Consider the following 7,000-nt stretch of genomic DNA (forward strand, 5'->3'; position numbering starts at 1 on the left):
CATTTCAATTCTATAACTATCACTGTCATGAAAACCAAATTGGATTGTCTGGTTGATGTGATCCAAGAGTCTAGTTTGAAGAAAACAAGTGTGGAGCGAGATTCGTTTATAATCGAAGGCGGGTCAATGACGCGATCGAGTATAAAACGAGTGAAACAAGCTATGGGATTGTTCGTTTAAGAAACAATTGTCAAAACATTGTTCTGGACACAAAACGAGGCAACTCTCATGTTGGGGTCGAGAGTCGAAGTGAATTGGATCAACACGATACAAGCAACAAAAGTCGAAGATCAAGACAACAACTATGCGGTCGCATAGTTGCTCAAGGCATGAGACTGCATGCAACATTGCAGGGAATCTAGAGGCATTTCGAGTTTCTTCTATGCGGTCGCATTTCTATGCAACCGCATAGTGTATTGCGGTGGCGAGAATTTTTCTTTTGCACGAACTTTCCTTATTTCATTAGAATTTTATTATAGGCAATATTCTTGTAATCTTTCATTCCGTTTTTAAGACAAGATTAGAGTTTTATTCCTATTACAATTAATTTCTAGATTTTTTACATATAAATAGGTTTATTTACATTGTAAAAGATACACAACATTATTTTGAGAGAATTCAATAAAGAAAGGCAATTTGCTTTTTTCACACCGTTCTTTATTGAACAATTGGAACTTAAAAAAGAAGTACAATCTTGTGGCGTTCTATAATCCGGATGCGGGTCTTTAATCGTGTAATCAAGGGGTTTTTCAAACTTTGATCTTGTTGGATTTTTTGGTTCATTGATTTTGGGTTCAAACTTTCAAACATCTTAATTGGTTATTCTGGGGTTCTAACAATCTAATTGTGGGATTCGTAGTCAACGTTGCTACGGGAATCGCATCACTGGTTCAATCAAAAAACATGGAAACCATTTCTAAAATCAACCCAATAATGTTGAAAATCCGAAAAATGAACACTTTTTAGAACAAGTCAAGAATTGACCAATTCTTTTTATTAACGTTTTTAACTGGTAGTTCGACTCGAATCTATAAGAATAAACTCCATCCCATAATGTCATGTAACAATGATAAAAGATTTAGAGGTAAATCATGAAGCGATGTATTTAACGTAATTGTACACTTTACTATGATATTGAGTGCGGTTTATCTTTCACCAACAAACATATCTTAATCATACACTAGCCTGTGTTTGGATTTCATTATTGCTTGCAACGAAAGGAGTTTCGAATTCCTCGAATTATTTGGATAGTAATTGTGAATGTATAATTTAAATTAAATTTTGACTTTATATAAAAATTACTAATGACTTTTCGCCAAACTGAATTAATCAAATTTTTATTGGTGGAAAGCCGTTATCTTTAGCTTCCTAGATAAGATAAAATGAAGGGACATTGAATTTCTATTTCGATTAACAGTTAAAAATTCAACGGGGGACCAAATAAATTTTATTGTTACAGATTTCAAGTCACTTCATTAGAGGAAAAGTCATTTTACTTCGGTCAACATTCAATAATAAAATTTAGATGTCAAGTCACTTTGTTAGAGGACAAGTCATTTTACATTTTATCTGGCTATAATATACTTATGAAAATTATGAATTGTTTGGTAAGATGAATTAATAATTATTTTTGGACAAGTCATAAATTTAAGCATAGTTAACAAAAAAAGTTATATGTAAATTTTAAGTTTAGCAAGATGTTCTAAAGAAGAATTATAATTAAAACTCGTTTATTGTAGTGTCAATTAAGTTATGGAGTCTAATTATTGTTACTCCACGAAGTTGGTACTTAGATTGCTTTCGATTGAGGTCGTCGTGAGGGTTGGAATGATCCCCTCTTCCCCAAACCAAAAATTTCGTTATGGGCAATTTAGAAATTTGTGTTATTGTAAATTTTGATTTTGTCCCTATTTATCTTATAAATTAGGAGTCGTCAATAGGCTTTTGGATCACCACCATAAAAGAGAAAGAGAGGTTAGAGAATATATGTGTGCGATTTTCCCTTTTAAGTTTCTTTTATCACAATGAATTACTATAGCGGCGAAGGATGACATAATTCACGTTGAGGCAAATATCTATAAAGCTTGTGTTTTTATTTCTTTTAGCTAATTGATTGCTCTCGAAAAAATAGAAGTAGGATTTCTAATTCTCAACAACAGGATCGTACAATATGTTGGTAGCATCATCAAAATAATAGTCACAAACATTTTTTTTCTCGGTTCACTTTCCTGCGTACAGCAAGAATGCACTTTTATATGCTAGAAGCATTGTATATCTCCCAATGGAGAAAAATATATCTAAAATTTTGTGGTGTAACACTTAACCCTAATAAGATGTAATGTAATACTAAGAACTGTAGGTATTGCATATGATATCAAAATAACTTTTGATTGAGGTAAGACATTCTTGTCGTCTTTGTCTCCTTGTAAAGAAATGGATTGTGTTTAGCTTCAAGATATAATTTCTCATAGAGACGTGAGTTGTGTTGTGAAGAAATAATTTTAGTGGTATCGATAATTAAGAAGTACACTGTTGACCTCGAAAATTGAACCCTCCACGTGGCCAACCGATAGCCACTCCAAGTATTCATCTCTGCGCACAATCAACGCACGGTCAGATGCACACGGTCGGAACCAGCGGGGGTGGCGGCGGCCGTATACATTCCGACGATCAAATTAGGCTCAGGTTATCGGAACAGTACCAAGGTTGTGCAAAATAGTGGGGAGAAGAATATATGTTTACTTGCTATGGAGTGCTAAGTAGAAAGAGTTTCATTACCTTTGTATCTTGCCAAACCTTGTGTATTTATAGGTGAGGAGAGCCGTTGGATGTGAGACACGTGTATATATCTGAACGGTATGAGGCGTCTGCTCATATGCGTCAATCAGTCGCGTCTGTAGAGTGGGTGGGAAATTACTTCTCCTGAGTTGAGTTGACATAAAGTTGATAGGTCCCATCAACTAGCCTCATGGAGACGTCAAATCACTTTAAATCGTAGAGGTAGAAAAGATCTTGACAAAGATCTCATTCTGAAATAGACGACAGATCTTCAGGCCGAGGTCCACGGGGATCGTTTCGCCTCGAACTCAGGGGGATGGGGCGCTTCGGCCAGTTTTACAGAATTACCTATACCTCGTAGTGCGATAGCAGGTCATCTCAATTGGAACCACTTAGGGGGACCACTTCGGAACCACTTCGTATGAGCGTTCCACACATCGGCTGACGTGGTGGTGGACTTTCCGAAGTGTAACCACTTCGTATGAGAGTTCCATACCTCGCCTGATGTGGGTTCAGTTCAGGGCGTAACAGTGGTCCCCCAAGTCCAGGTATGAATATTTATATCATGGGTGACTTGTCTTCCCGATCGGGTATATGCGCCTCGGGATGGGGATCGTGATTTGTGAGAACTTGAGGGTCAATTTTTCTGTGTTCACCGAAGCATGGATCATAGGCAGATGCGCTAAATCCTCGCCACTGTGTGAGGGAAAAAAATTTATGTGAGGTCGAGGTGCTAACGAGCTAAATGATGTGTGGGGAGATGGTCAACGCAGAGCCGAGGCGATGACCAACAGGTGACTCCGCGTCAGGTGCGCCTAACCTTTGTAAAGTTGAGTGAGGAGCTCATCTGTCACCGGTGCGTTGACCCACAGGGGATGACGCATTATGAGATGGCTAAAACTTTGTAAAGCTTAGGCGAGAACGCAGGGACCGAGGCGATGACCCATGGGGGATTTCGCGTCAGGTGCACCTAAACTTTGTAAAGTTAAGTAAGGAGCTCATCTGCCACCGGTGCGCTGACCCACAGGAGACGACGCGTTGGGAGATGGCTAAAACTTTGTAAAGCTTAGGCGGGAACGCAGCGATCGAGGCGATGACCCACGGGGGACTTCGCGTCGGGTGCGCCTAAGCTTTGTAAAGTTAAGTGAGGAGCTCATCTGCCACTGTTGCGCTAACCCACAGGGGACGACATGTTGGAAGATAGTTAAAACTTTGTAAATCTTAGACGGGAACGCAGCGACCGAGGAGATGACCCACGAGGGACTTCGCGTCAGGTGCGCCTAAGCTTTGTAAAGTTGAGTGAGGAGCTCATCTGCCATCGGTGCGCTGACCCACAGGGGACAACGCGTTGGAAGATGGCTAAAACATTGTAAAGTTTAGGCGGGAACGCAGCGACCGAGGCGATGACCCACGGGGGACTTCGCGTCAGGTGCACCTAAACTTTGTAAAGTTGAGTGAGGAGGTCATTCCGAGGTAGGCGTGTATGACGTTAAATGATTTGACAGCCGTTGCATATTTACAAGGTTACAGTTGGGTGCAGCGCCCATTTCCCTAAAAGGCTGCTGCGACTACTTATTGTTGACGGCTGGTGGTGACCGAGGCGACGCGTTATATGCGAGCGTGGGTATCATAGCAAAATCTTAGGCGTAAATCAAATCTGGCATTTCATTTCAACGGCATAGATTGATGGTGCGACGGACAGCCTAGATTAATTGCATTTGAATTTGACAGTGGAGATTAGTTGGAGTGCTCTATAAAAAGCGGAGTTGAGCACTTTTGGAGTTTTTTACTCTTGCGAAAACAGAAAGCTCCATTTCTCTCAAATCTCTTTGCAATTTTCGACGTTCTTCAATCATTTCCGACGAGAACTTTGATTTTTCGGCGACCACACACCACTTTTTGACCATTTTCGGCTGGGGAACACTCAAACTTGTAAGTTTTAGTGACTATTTTGAGATTTTTCCTTTCTGAAAATGGCCTCCGAGGGTAGTGCTAGTTCGGGGAGGGGGTTGGATTAGTACGGATGGATGAGCCCATTGTGGCGACCTCCTTCGAAGTAGCCGAGGCGATATTCGGGGGGAGAATATTTGGAAGAGGCCGGATAGCGCAGTAGACACCTCTGTGCATTGGGGGGCGTTGGACTATCCCTCCAAGCTAAAGGAGGCCAACCTAAAAAGACTTAGGACCGAATATAGGATACCTGATAGCGTAGACCTGATCCTACCCGAGCCTGACGAGAGGGCCTGCTACCCTTGGCCAGGGTGTGTAGCGATAAGCGAGGCGATCCTTAAGGCTGGCCTTAGGCTTCCAATTCACCCATTTTTTTGGATGGCGCTTAGGTCTTACGACTTAGCACCGACCCAACTGAATCCGAACTCCTGGAGCCAGATGGTAGGCTCCTGGATGTTATGAAAAGAGGCGTCACTAGGAGTGGAGATGCCCTTCTCAGTTTTTCAGACCCTCTATATTCCAAAAGTAACAGTCGGAGGGGGGGATAAGACCAGGGGCTGGCATTACCTAACCTCTTGGGGTTCCCACACTCCATTCGTGCTCGATCTATCGAGCTCTATCAAGGAGTGGAAGAGCTCGTGGTGCTGGGCTGCAGGGAGATGGGACACGATGGAGGGGACCTACTGGCACCTCTTACGGTCCCCACGAAGTACTTGACACTTAGTGAGTATTATAGCTGTATTTCTTCTTTATTCTCTTCGGTTCGAATTTTAACTAACACTTGTATTCATTTTTTGAAGGCACTCTTCCTCGGTGCGAGCTGTCCTCAGACGATTTCGAGATCGTCTATGTGATCTATCAATTACCTCCAAAGAAGATGTCGTTCCATCGGCTAATCAGAAAGAACCTCCATTTTGTGACGCACGATTTGATGGCCTCACAAGGTAATGTCTTGAAGCGGATACCTTTGAATATTTTCGAGTCCTTCACACTTGTACTAATTTACTTGTTTCTTGCAGATAACTTCAATAAGAAGATGTCTCTCTGGCCAGGCTTCAAAACGATACAGAAGATGATGACCGAGGCGAAGGCCTTGAAGACCTCCTCCTCCTCTTACAAAAAGCAGATGAAGGATTTAGTGGATGCCAGCAAGATGCTCCCGCCTCCGATGTAGGAGGAGGCGCTTGAGGATCCAGAGGCGAACCTTTTTCGGAAGGCCAAGAAACCTGCTGCCCCTTCCAAGTGGCCAACGGTGGCGAGGCCACCCCTCGTTCTGAGGCAAACCACAATTCCTATCGGGGTAGCAATTTCGGAGAGAACGTCCGCGCCATCAGAGGCTTCTCCTGCCTCGGCGAAGGCGCCAGTTGCTGCCGTCCCTCTCTCCCAGGTGCTGGGGGAGCCTAAGAAGAAAATAGCCCGTCCCTCCAAGGAGATAGACTTCCTAGGCTCGAACTCCAAGGAGCCCGTTAAAGAAGTACTGGAGGCTCTCCCTCCAGAAATGGCTGCAGTAGCGGTGGTCCACAATAAGTATTAGACTGAAGAATGGAGGGACCACACCGCCTCTTGCAAAGCCGAGGACCTGGTGGTGGCCAATAGTGCATGCGTGGCCCGGGCTCTGAGCACCAGCATCCAACTCGAGGGCTTGGTGAAGGACCTTAACGCCAAGAGGGAAGACCTCGCCAAGCGCCTCGAGGAGGCGATGCAATATGGGGACAAGGTGAGGGCGGCCCGGGCCAAGGCTACGGACGAGGAGAAGATGAGGATGGAGGCTGAGGCCCAGCTGGTGACTGCTGCTGGAGACATTGAGCAGCTGAAGAAGGAGCTCTATGAAGTGGAGTGCCAGGTGGCTGCCATGACCCGAAGAGTAGAACGAGCACCACCGGCTTGCCACGGTGGCTCTAGAGGCCTCCAATAAAGAGAAAGCTGAGTTGAGGCAGAGGACAGAGGCCCAGTCTGAGGAAATTGCCTCTTTGAAGGAGGAGTTGAAGTCGGCAGGGGAAGTAGTTGTTCAAAATTTCATTGACCACTTCGAGGAACATCCCTTGTACGACGGCTTTACGAATTTTTGGGCCTCCTGGAGTGCTCAAGGCATATTGGGTAGGCTAAAAGAGGTCTACCCTACCTTCGACATCTCCTCTTTAGAGGCAGAGTTCGGGGGACCTACTGGAGGCCGGCCTGATAGGCTGGCAGAAGATGCTCCAGCAGCTCCCGAGGCTAGTGAGGTAGAGGCTGGCGGGAAGGAGCCTTCTGTACAGTAGGGCTTATTTTGTAA

Source organism: Olea europaea, chromosome 11, assembly GCF_002742605.1.
Source record: "Olea europaea var. sylvestris chromosome 11, O_europaea_v1, whole genome shotgun sequence".
Taxonomy (NCBI): domain Eukaryota; kingdom Viridiplantae; phylum Streptophyta; class Magnoliopsida; order Lamiales; family Oleaceae; genus Olea; species Olea europaea.